This window comes from Lissotriton helveticus, chromosome 8, assembly GCF_964261635.1.
Source record: "Lissotriton helveticus chromosome 8, aLisHel1.1, whole genome shotgun sequence".
Lineage (NCBI taxonomy): Eukaryota > Metazoa > Chordata > Amphibia > Caudata > Salamandridae > Lissotriton > Lissotriton helveticus.
The window spans coordinates 216,369,521-216,383,101 of record NC_136069.1 but is presented as its reverse complement, the minus strand read 5'-3'; positions in this window follow the sequence as shown (position 1 = coordinate 216,383,101).

The following is a 13,581-nucleotide window of genomic DNA, read 5'->3' as shown; positions in this document are numbered from 1 at the left end:
CGTCCCTCACTCCCATCTCGGCCAGACGTTGAATCAGGATACGATGGTCACAGTATGGAATGCAGCGCTTAGATCCAGGAGGACCTCCTGAATCTAAGATGCATCTGGCCTCCTCCACCATGGCGATTAGGGCCGAGTCAGTTCCCTGCCCGGGACGAAAGCCCGTTTGAGACCGTCGCAGCAGGTCATTGGACTCAAGGTAAAGTGATAGCTGCCGGTTGATGCATTTCTCAGTGATCTTGCTTAGGCCCGGCAGTAAAGAGATGGGACGAAAGTTTGACAGGTCCGCGGGATCGAGGCCTGCATTTTTTATTAGCGCCTTTACCATCGCCTGCTTCCAGCTAGGTGGTACTACGCCCTGGTTGAAAGAGGCATTTAGCAGGGCCGTTGCGGGGGCGGCAATGGTGTCAGTAAACCGCTTGAGGACATGAATAGGCATGGGATCAAGGGGAGAGCCGCTCTTAAGGGCGGACAGCTCGGCACAGAAAACCTCCCTCGAGATAGGTGTGAAGCTGTCCAACACTACCCTGTCAGGAGCGATGTCTGGCTCAACTTTATCCAGCCTGGGGGCACTCTGGGGAAGACTGGCTAGAATGTTACGAATCTTGATGTCAAAGTAATGGGCCAGTTGGTTACATTTGTCTTTGCTTCCATCTTGTAATACAGGTGGAGTGGGGACTTTAAGCAGCTCCTTAACAATCTTATACGTTTTCCTCGAGGAATTAGAAGAGGTTTTTATTCTTTCCTCGAGGAAGGCAGCTTTAGTCAGATTGCGAGCCGCCTTATAGGATCTCATAGCTTCGCGGTAATCTGATCTAGTGTTAGACGCCCAGTTCTTACGCCATTCTCGCTCGAGTTTTTTGCACTTTTTCCTCATCATCCTCAGTTCAGGCGTGTACCAGGAGGACTTAAGGCCACCATTCTTTTTGTTCACCAGTTTCATGGGCAGAACGGCATCTAAGGCAGAGCATATCCAGCTATGGAGGTTAACATCGGCCTCCAGAGGATTGACTTCAGGTATGGGGACCGTATGTTCAAGTGCTGTGGTTAGGTCCTCTATTGACAGTTGAGACCATAGCCTTTGAGGGGTACGTGAGGACGTTGCGGGGGGAGGTCTAGGTTCTATGGTGTGGTTAAGCTCGAAAGGGATCAGGAAATGGTCTGACCAGGGGAGGGGGAGAGGGGGTAAAGACCTAAGTTGGGAGATGTTAGAGAACACTGGATCCAACAAATGGCCTTTTACGTGGGTAGGCTCGGAGTTATGCAACACAAGAATGCCTGCCCCGAGCTCAGATCTCAGGTCTGAAGCCACTTTATCATCTTGATTATCAAAATGGAGATTCAGGTCTCCCAGCAGCAAGAAGTTTGAAGAAGAGGCTGCCAGCGCCAACACGATGTCGAGAAGGGAGCTAGTAAATTGCTTTATTCCGCCCGGAGGGCGGTAAACAAGCATGCCTGAGAGCGAGTTGATGGGGGAAAGTTGTATCCTAAAATGAAGACTCTCGGCATCCAGAATGAGACCCTTATCTGCCCTACACGTGAATTTATCCCTGTAGATTATGGCTAACTCCCCCCTTCCCTTGAGATCTATGGAGGCATTGGATAAAATAGCCGTCCGGAAGGGCGTTTACAATATCGAAATCAGAATTGACAGATAACCAAGTTTCAGTGAGAGACAAAATGTCCAAGTTGTTATCCTGGATTACATGGTGGATCTGTAGAGAGTGTTTGGGCAGGGATCTGCAGTTAAATAGTGCCATAGCCAGCGGGACCCCCGCGTGAACTCCTATAGTAATGCCCTGGCCCCTACTGTGGCAGAATTCACACGGCATGAATAGGTCATTTGATCTCATTTCGTGCGAGCAGTGTTGCGAGTCAACCGGTCGTCGGAGAATAAGGTCCTTCTTAGAGTATTTATCCCCGTGGTGACCTGACACGGACGGCATCCCTGGCCCTAGGTCCGTCCTGGCCCGGACGGGCCCAGACGGGCTTGCCTCTGGCGCGCAATCGGCGCGCCCGCTGCGCCCGCCCGCTGCGCGGACGGACATGGACTGCCATTTATGAAGCGCGTGGGCCTGGAATCGCCTGAGCACTAGAGCGCTAAGTGGCAGAATTCCCCCAAGATGGCGCTTACAGAGATCGCGCTGGGGAGGTAAGCCTACAGCCAACCCGAGCCCTAAATCGGCCCTCAGGTAGCAGGTAGCCACACAGAAAACAATGTACAGATGTACTAATAGTGCACAGACTACAATAGCAAGTTAAAAACGAACGCAAATAAATCGGTAATTTTCGGTAATATTCTATTAAAATCAATAGCGAAATGTGTGCAATATGTGGATGCAGCCTAACTCCCAGTAACAGCCAGGGGAGCTTTGTGTGTCAAGAAGAGCGCCAAATGAGCGAAGCAATTTATAGCGCGGGGGCCTTTGCATTCTTCCCTGAGACATTTGAATCACTAATATATATGCACCTGAATGCATGTATGCCTAGATTCAAGCCTTTCCTTCATATCATTTGTCACCCCTTACACCACGCAAGAAAGTATCCTAAATAAGGTACTAGGTTTTGTACCCACAAACATACTGAATGGTTTTCAATTATGTCAAGAATTTGGAGAATTCTTTAGGAATATAAGACTTAGAATATTCTTTGACGGGAAGGAGGAAGATAGAAGCAATGAAGGAGATACTCCTCTGGGTCCAAAATCGAAATTGACCCCTTCTATCTCTACACTACCCCAAGAGGTAGCAACCTTTGAGCAGGCTGTGATACATGATATTGAGGAATTGAGTAAAAAATAATTCACCCCTTTCAAGAACCTAATGAGAGAAGAAGGAGAGGTTCTGGAGCTACTGAAACAGAATACAGAACTAGATATAAAACCAGCAGACAAGGGAGGAGTGATTGTTGTTCAAACAAAATTAGTCTATACCGATGAAAGTAGCAGACTCCTTTTGGACAGAAGGAACTATAGCATTCTCCCTCGGGATCCCACACCAGCGATAAGAAAGGAAATAGCCACCCTAGTTAAGAAAGGGGAAAGTGAGTAACGATTGGATCTCCCAGTAGGAAGGGCTCATCCTGTGTAACAACAACCCAGTGATCTAATATTTTTACACACTTTAAAAAATTCATAAACCCACTAGACCACACCCACAGAGACCTAAAGTCTCGGGGATTGCTTCCATATTCGAATCTTTATCACAATTTTGTGATTTTTAATTCAAACTTCTAGTGTCATAAATAATGTCAAAGAACATGTCACACATAATGAAATATGTGATGTCATAAGCAGTGCATGGATGGGACGCATGTTATAATTAGTTTGGGTAACTATGACTGGTGAATTTCTGTGTTTTTTTTGGGGTCAAAATGTTAATGTTGTCACTGACATATATTTGCCAAACTATAACGGTACTTTAACCTTTGTTTTTTTCAGTGAAATAAGACAGATCGACAGACAGACAGATAGTAGATAGATAGATAGATAGATAGATATGGAATTTCTACCAATCCTTCAATGTACTTCTAACCTGCCTTTACCACTGTCTACCCATAAATCCCATAAATACCCTCACCTCCATACCTACCACTATCCACCCCTAAACCCTAAACCCTAAACGTACCCTTAACTCCCTCTACCACTACCCACCTCTAACCCTAAAAGTATCCTTACTTCCCTTTATCCCCACCCACATCTAAACCATTTTATTCTACCAAATAGCATAATCATGATGTTACTTAAAGAAAAGGTACACATTCTTTACCTGGAAAAGGCTGCTTGGTAAAGGCATTGAATGGTAAAGACTGCATTATAAAGGCTGTTTCATGTGGAAAAATGCTCCTGGATGAAGTCAGCTTTAGCTGTAAGAACAACATGATTCTACTTTTTACTAATCACTTTGAGTCTAAAATGAACAATCTGTGAATTTGTGCAGTGCCAAATACTTTCACCATTCCCAAACTCTCTCCATAGTGAGTCAGTCATTGAAACGTGGTTGACTCAGCTGGCTGCATTTGGCATAGCTGTTTATACGTGGTAGATCTTTGAGTTTGCAGAACCATTGTGAATTTGGATTTCATCACTTACTGTTATAGTCAACCAAAAAACAATTATTGGAGGTTGAGGGATAAAAATTAGATTTCTCATACATACGGAGTATCGGACTTATATTATGTTAGCATGATGTATCTATGCACCCTCTTTTTGCTTGATATACACATATCATAACCGTATATGCTTCTGCTGGGAGGAAAACGTTTATTCGTTCCTTGTATATCTACTGCTAACAGAGTAGGCCGAGAACCATACAGACGCCATTTTCTAATCTATGCTCGGACACGAGCTGTGATCACGTGTTACTCTCCGGCAGTTGTCAAGCCCCAGTTCCTCTGAGTTACTGAGAGCAGCTGAACGTAGACAGTTTTCTCCACTGTCCTGGGACTCAAGGTTGCATCTGGCTTTGGGTGCGATAAGCGCATTCCTGTAGGCGTCATGCCTATACCCCCGGACACCGAGACAAAAGGGAGTCACTTCTCCTGACCTTCCCAGTAATAAGTAGTTAAGCTTTGAACTAATCATGTGTGCCATATATGGTCAATCCCTGGAGTTCGAGGGCCAACTGGTGTTTTTCCTTTTACAGTGAATATGTGTGTTGAACCGAAAAGTATATAACCTCGTGTTTGAATAAGAGCCAACAGTCTTCTCCGCGCACCTGATGGGTGAGGGTTGGAGAGGCTCCTCTATGGAGTATTTTGCTTAATAAACAATTGAACTTTCTTCACTGCCAACTGACTGATTATTTGGTAATGGTATTGGGGCTATTGGTAGATATAGCCCTTCATGGTATTTTTACTGTACTTCAGAGGTGAACAGAATCATATCATACTCTACCAGTGTCCTTCCTACCCATCTAATTCCCTCTCTTAACTTTCCTCTCTCTCAAGCTACTTTTGGTCCAGAGCCCCTTGTGACCCTAGACACTCTGCAACACACAATGCTGAGTATGAGATAAGAGGGTGCTCAGAATCTGCAAGATATGTATCTGGTTGGTTCACATTTTCATTCATGGAAAGGGTTCTTCCAGACGTGGTTGAACCAGATCCTTCAGGATGCCTGTGTTGGTTTAAATCAAGATATTTCTTTTTAAGTGCATTAGGCTGTAATGGCACATCTAGCCCACGGTGAAGCTGGAGAAGTTGAAAGGCAGGAGAGAGCTTCCCACAGCTGAATATGGGTATCGCAAATTTGTTTTCCAGTATCCACAGCTCAAGAGCAGCTTTGTGCTACAAAGCTTGTCACCAGGAAAGGAAGTGCATCACCTTGCTGGAATACTGTGAAAAGATGATGCAGATTATTAGAGCAAAGTGATCTCTAAATAGTGAGTCTTTTAAAGGTCCAAAATCTAATAACATAGACAAACCTCTTAATACAGCAATGCACCTTGGGGCACATGCATCATTCATAGGTTTTGCGATTCTTAATTTGCGAAAATTACCGAATCGCAAATTAACAATTGCAAAATGCTATGCATCATTTTTTTCGCTATTTATTTGTGATTCGGTAAAAATCGCAATTTTTACCGAATCTCAAATAAATAGCGAATTCCTAAGTGCATTTTCGCAATTCCCATTGATTCCTATGGGCCAAAAGGCCCATAGGAGTCAATGGGAAGGCATTTACGAATTCGCAATTTGTTGATGCATTCCAAGGGTGCGGGGGGGGGGTCCAAAGGACCCCCCCCTGCACCCCAGAAATGTATTTGGAAGTGCATGTTTCAAACACACATGTCCTAAGGACATGTGTGTCTGTAACATGACAGTGTAAAATATGCATTTTTTTGCATTTTGAAAGATTTTCGCAAATTAACACGAGGGTCAACCTCGTTTTAATTTGCACTTCCAATTTCAAAATTCGCATTTTTTAAAATATTGATGCATTGCATTTAAGGAATCGCACAAATGCGATTCCTTAAATGCATTCGCATTTTTTAGAAATGCAAAAAAATGCGAATTTTGAAAAGGTGTTTGATGCATCCCAAAAACGTATTTAGGAAGTGCAAACGGCCGAATTTACCGATTCGCACCGTTTGCACCTCCTAAATAGGTTGATGCATGTTCCCCCTTGTGTACTGTTGAAGAATTTATGTCTCTAAAACCACATTACCCTTTTCTCTAAAATGTTCCTCCAACTTCTTCAAAGTGAGTTGATAAATATCCATGTCTGTGACCCCATGTGCTCTTTCCTCCAGAGTAGGTTCTGGAGGATTTTTAAATACCTTCCTCCAATGTATACTTAGGCTGAGTAGTGGGATGTGCTGTTTGTGCAAAGGGGAAAGTTTATAGCTCCCCATGGCTATAAGGTAAGACTAAAAAATCTTTGTGTACCTCACTCCAGGGAAGTAGTGGTTCCCCTGCTTCATTAAAACGGTGAAGGTTGAGACATTCCCGCTGCAGCCATAATGAAAAAGAAAATGAATGAAAGAGTGGCAGAAAAATACTTGAAATCCCACTGTGGGTAGGACGGTATAAAATCTAAGATTCAGGTCGAATTTATTCAAAAGATGTTCAGCCAAACAACCAGTGTAAATATTATGACAGAAATACAACCTCATACACACCATGGTCAGTCGTATGTCTATAAAACTGGATTGCTAGTCGTGGTGGAAAGCGAGTGTGCTTGAGTTGATGAGATTTTGTGGAAGGGAGAAGGATTCCTCAATTGTCAGAAGAAGCTGAGGAACAAAGGAAGGCTCTTCAATGATGCCGCAGAGGAATACAAGGTAAGAGCACCAGTTCACCAGTTCTGAATATATATGAAAGTGCTTGATTGACTTGATCAGTGCATGGGACAGACGATCAGTATTTTGTGTGTATCAAACTGAAACATGGTAAAGCAAATTTTGCACAGTCGTCTTCCCGCTCTGTCAATCACGGCTCCTTTAAATGGGAGTAGACAGCAGTGCCATGGCTTTCTCCATCCTGGGCAGTATACCTGGTATGCCTCTAGTGTGTTTTCAGAGGCAGATAAGAAGGTACGGGAACCTCAACCTTCTCAACAGATGTTGGGGTACAGACCAGAATGGCTCCACAACACATCTGGAGACAGCTCACATTGTCAGATTAACTCTTCATCAGAACACTTGGTTGCAGCTCCATCAAAGAGGAGTAGACACCAGTGACACAGCTCTCTCCATCCTGGGCAGCACACAGGCATGACTACATTGCTTCTCCCCACAACTTCTTGAAACCTGGATCAGGACTATGCAATTGGTTATCTGCCAATCTCAAGATGATGATTTACAGATTTAATGTTACCGTCTCATTGGTGACACAAAAAGAGTCTGAGTCAACACAAGGCAATATGTGTGGCACTAAGGAAGAGAATCTGTAGGCACTCACAGCTTATAAGTGAGCAAATAACCACCACATCACATCACTCCCTACTTGACATCTCGGGAGAGGAAGGGGAGGTGCAGCTCAACACAGTCCAGAGGCAAGGATCAATGGAACATGGATGAACATGAACAGCTGTCCCCTGCACAGAATCCCATAATCGTCGCCAGTGAAAAGATGATGCTGACAATGTGTGAGGTGAGGTAAATTTAATCACAGGTGTCTTCGGCTTGCCTCAACACAGCATACCAGATACATGACAGGAGAGTGTCAACATTCCAATCGATCTCTTAGTGGAGCATACCAAGAAGGAATGAAAGAGGGGGACAAAAAATTGGTATTTAGGGCCTGGAACCTAATCACAAATGAATAGCTAGTTAGTTCTTTAAAACTTCATGCTTGACATACTCCAAATATGGAACGTGCCAGGAGATGAAGTAGAAAATACAAATGACCATCTTGTTATAGATTATAATTCCTGGCGGACTGTCTGACAACTAGAGGTAGTTGCCTCCACCTCTGTTTTAAACTTCAATATCCAGCTTTCTTCTCCTTAACTTGTAGTGCCAGTTTCTTGACTTTGAGTTCAAGGTAGACGTGGTCCATTTCCTGAGAAAAGCCTGGCTGCTAGGGGAACTTGCTCTAAGAAGCATGGGCGGCGAGGAGAAGAGAAGAGCTTGCCTGCTGGGGACAGGGCCCCTGGGGATCCAGAGTGCTGAGAGGACCGAGGTGAGCCTGTACCAAAAGGAAGCAGTTCCAGCTGCCTGCTTATGCTTTAAGCGGGTGTCTTTTCATTTGTGAGTAAATCTCCTTATAGAGGTGGGTGTGTGCATTCCAGAACATGGAAGAATAAAAATGTTGGTGAGACCCACAAATGATAAGCCTGCTAATATTCACAAAACGATTGCAGGTGGATTCAAATTTACAAAATAGTCGAAGATTCACTCTTCTTAAGGTCAGTATTAAACCCATGTTCCGGGTGTGAAAGGAGACAGACAAGCTGGCAAAATGGGGGCGGGGTGGTTAGTTGAAGAGATCTGCCCACAAGAAAAAAATCTTTTTCCTCTTGATGAAAAAAGCTGATCAAACTTAAACACATTTTTCATTTTCAATTTGCCATTTGAAAATGTTCATCTGTTAAATTTCCGAATGAGGAACATGTTTATGCATGAGAGTACCACTGGGGTGCTCAAGAACATGGAGACAGTCCCAGCATCCCAGGAGTTGTGCTGGAATTATTTATGATTTCCAAGGAATGTGCAAATGTGTTCTATTGGTAGGAGTAACCTTGGGGAATAAATCGCAGACTTTCATTGTGAATCAGGCCAGGCGTCATTCAAGAATCATTCCATGCCCATGCAAAATCCGGTAATTTGCACCCCTTAATTGAAATTAAGTGTAGATACGTCTGTTCCTTAAAGGTGGAACTCATTCAACGAAATTATCTTATTTATTCGGCTACATTAAAATGTGTACACTCGATCTGCGGCTCAGGGTATAGTGGTATACATATGGCAAAAAGTAATTTTTGTTATAAAAGAGTGAGTTACACGTTTTAACTCCGCCATATATATGAACTGGTAACCTTATCGTTTATCGTACAGAAATTCCCAAACAGGAGAGAATACAATGGCTGAAATCAATGCTATGTCGGCATATTTTAAAGCAAATATCACGTACTTCCTGCTCACACACAATATAGTAACTCGTGCTTAGTTCTTCTCTGCATGCTTTCATTATTTCGTCTTAGATATTCCAAACGAAGTGAAAGCTGTAGACTAATAGAGAACAGCACTCAAACAGCAATTTTAATCACTGATACCAACACCTTACTATTAAAGTTATAATTTGAAACATTTCTCAGTCTCATCCATTGTAATTGTTATGCTACTTCTGGACATAGATGCTTTCATTTCTCCTGACCTATAGAATATAAAATGTGGTGAATTCAAGTATGAAATTGGCGTTTTAGAAATTAATTATTTTTCCTGATTAAAGCACCCCACAGCTCTCTAAAAAGGTTTTATGATTTTTCTGTAGGTGCAGCGTGGTCAGGGTTAATTAAATAGACAGACCATTTCGCTCATTCAGCTCCTGGGCCCTGGAGTGTCTGTGGTTAGTCATTTGATATTGCTTTATAAAGTGCACTTTACCCTGTGTTCAGGGGAGAAGGGATGTATATATTTTTTAAATGTCTATTTAAATGTACAAGCACATTTATTTCCTACCTACCAAGTGTCGAAATTAGGAGCTTTCCTAGAAAAGAGTTGTTGTACGTCACCAACAGGCTGAATGATGTCAGTTCTGGTCAGTCATATCCTGGCACACAGTGAAGTGCCGTTGTCTTCACTGCAGATGTGGCAGGACAAAAGGATGGCTCACCTCCATTTGCATACATGATATCGTGGTTTGAATCGACTTTTTCGAGTCTTGCTGACGTTTGTAGCTATTTTAGAATATGAGCTAACTTTCATCCTATTGAGGCATTTAGCGACCACTTACGATGCTGGCTTGAATAAACGAACATCAAATGTAGGGGCATATTATCAAGAACGGCGTTAAAATTATCGCCGCTTTAGCGGCAGGAAACTGTCGATTCAGCGGCGATAGGGGTCTTGATAATATGCCCTTGTGAATTGCCATAGAAACCCATGTTTACACCAGAACTTGGGCTTCTATAGCAATTCACAAGGGCATATTATCAAGCCCCTTATCGCCGCTTTAGCGGCAGTTTCCTGCCGCAAAAGCGGCGATAATTTTAATGCTGTTCTTAGTAATATGCCCCGTAATTTTTGCACAGATCTGCAATGCGCCCTGAACAAAATCCAAGAACGCTGGAGGAACAAATCATATACTCGGAGTATAGTTTTTTTCTTTTGAAAGCATCGAAGGAATGCCTTGCAGCTGACAATTCTCTCACTTAAATGCACACTGCCCACCCCAAAAACACAACACCTCCAATCCAGGCCCGGACTGTCCGGACCGGGCACTGGACGTTTTCCCGGGAGGCTGGAAGGGTGGGGGCCGGTTCTACATTGGGGGGCCGGTTTTGTAGCGGTGCTGCAATATCAGCCCCCAGTAACAAAAACAGCAAGCAAGCGTTTCCAGCCTCCCAGGGTCAGGCCGTGCTTGCCCACAGGCTGGCCTGAGAAAATTGCCAGGGCTGCTTTGGGTTCCGAGTCCGTCCCTGCCCCAATCTACCTTCTGCCCTAATAATTAACATATCAATTAAGTGCCTCAGTTGTGGCCTTGGACCAGTCAACTTCGGTAGAATACGCTATGTGGAGACCTTCCTTTCTTAACAGATAAGCATCGAGGTTTGGAGCTCACATTATTTGAAGACGCCCCTTTGCTTGCAGATGGACTTGAGCTCAGGTCACTTGTGCATTGTCACTCTCCTCTGACTTCCACTTTTCCATGAAATGAGACATCAGCCCGCTTGCAACCATTACTAATAGTCTCCCTCCCGATCAGGGTTTAATAATCACCAGAATCGGTGGCTTTCCCTTTATTTTTAACACCAATTACTCTCCAGTAGCTCCGGAACCTGTTCCTATCTCCTCTAAGAATAAGTTCAGCATCTCCACACATCTCATACAGTGATATGCTGTTAGACCTGTCATTCTTAGGGTGTTCTTCCCCCAACCTTTTGCCTGCTTCCCTCCACTTTTTGCTGTATCTTTTTGTGGGCCTTAGGACTCTGAGCACTTTACGACTGCTAACCAGTGCTAAAGTGCACATGCTTTGCCCCTAAAACAAGGTGACATTGGTTTAGACCTGATTGGCATATTTAGTTTACCTTCAAGCCCCCTGTAAAGTGGTATACCACATGCCTAGGGCCTGTAATCTGAATGCTACTAGTGGGACTGCAGCACTGATTGTATCATCCACATAAGTAGCCTTTCAAACAGGCCTCAGGCCTGCCAGTGCAAGGCATGTGTGTGTGCAGTTTACTGCCACATCGACTTGGCATTTAAAGCCACTTGCCAAGCCTCAAACTCCCCTTTTATTACACATAGGTCACCCCTAAGGTAGGCCCTTGGTAGCCTAAAGTAAAAGGTAGGACATGTGTAGGAAGGTGGAATCTGACTACATGGTTGCCCCCACTTTTTTTTCCTGGTGTTCTGATGGTTTTTGACTTAGTTTGGCTGGGATCCTCCTACCCAGGACCCCAGCCTAGCTGCTTCCTCTCTAAAATGATTGCAAGTACTTTAGGTACACTCCAGTTTGGATACTGGGGTACCCTTATGAGTCCCCAGTATACGGTACACCAGGTACTAAGGGAATAGGTACCCCAGAGGCCCAGGGGCCGAAGCATGTATTATGCCACCGCTGGGAAGCCTTCCAAAATGACACCACAGGACTGCTATTGCAGCCTGGGTAAGGTGGTGCATGTACCCCTTACTAAGATATAGGTTACCTATATCTACCTTTAATCACTGCACATAGAAACTTATCAGTCACCCCTATGGCAGGCCTTATCATTCCTGAATGCAGGGTGCTTGGTTTTGTGTGAGAGGGTGCCTATGCATGAGCAGGGCCCCTCTGCAGCGTTCGGAACCTATTCTCTGGGGCTGGTCTGTGATGCAGCCAGACCATATACTCTTAAGTGCAATATAACCTCGCGGTAAATGCTAACTTTGGAATGGCTGCACGGAAACATGTCATGTTTGGTGTCAAACACTTTGGAATCCTTTTAAAAAAGCCCAGGCATCACTAAAGGGATGCTGCAGCCACAGCCACGAGTCCGGCATCCTGCAGCTGACGGTTACTCCAGCAGGGGAGGCCTGGTCAATAGGTTTCCTGTCACAGGAAGGTGTAACCACCTCCTAGACAGGCTTTAGTGTATTGGGGCTGGGGGGTGCACCCTGAGAGTGCTTTGAAGTCTGAACTGGGTGGCACATTTGGTGTCCCTGTGCATAGCCCAGTTCAAACTGGTTGCAGGGGCTATCAGCCCCTGCTCTGGTGAGTAACTGGACAAAGGAAATGGGTGTAGCCACCCCTCCTTCCAAACCGTGCCATAGGTGGGTCCCCAGAGTTAGTCCAACCCCTTTCTTAGGTAAGGAATCCCTGGCAACAGGATTTTAGATATCCCTGGATGAAACTCTGCACCTGAATCCTGGAACTTCGATGCTCTACTCAAGACTATAGGACGGAAGAAATATCCCTTGGGGTCAAGGAGTGACTCCCCTGCTTGGCAAGCACCAACAAAGCAATTGCCGGTCTGCATCTCCGAAGCTCCCGCCAGACTCCCAAGTACCTGCAGCCCAGGAAGAGGATTTCCAGATTCCTCAGAGGCCGACAAAGCTGAGACCCCCAGCCCTCGTGAGTGACATAGAACCGGAATTCCTTGATAAGGTGCATATTTGCAAGTGCATTGACTTCTCGACGTCTCTTGAAGCCGTGCTTTAGGTTACTTGTAGCCCAGGCCCTGAGCACCTTTTTCACTGAAGATTGTGGGCCTACACTCCAGGAGTGTTCCATGAGCCGACTTCTTGCATTTCCGCTTGAGGCCCCTTTGCGATCCCTGATCCCGCGACTGGTGGGTTCATACTAAGGCAACTCTGATTTTCCTTGGGCTTCCCTGGTTGCTCCAGACATGCCCTGACTCCCCACCATGTGGTGAGTCACTTGGACCTTGTTGGTCCTCACCGAAGCATTTCTTTATCTTCTACGTGGGTTCCTGGTGCCAAGACTTGTTGGGTCCAATCCGGGGACCGACATGGCAGCACTCGACAATCTTTGTGGGAAAGCTAGATTCCAGCTCCTTGTCATTGTTGACACCTCCTGGTCCTCGTGGCTGAAGAGTCAAGCTACACCTCCTTCACCTGAAATCATCCAACATTGGTGGGCTTTCGACTATCATGCCCCTGGTCACTGGCTAGTGACCCAGACTCTGTCCCCTCTGCTTTCAGGTTCATCTCATCTTTGATACAGGCTTGGATCACCCCGGACATTTTCCACTTTGCAGCAGATCACCATTGAAATCAATGACGATTCCTGACACCAAAAGACACCTATGCACCCTGCTTCCCTAGGTGAGGTAATTTGAGTACTCTGGTTCTCCCGTGGGTGTTAGCCCTAGAACCCCTTTAGTCAAAAGCGGTTTGCTCAAAGCCCTCTTCCAAGTGTGCTTTATTGGTAAATTTCCAACCGCGACTTTCTCCAGAGAAGCTAACGCTGATT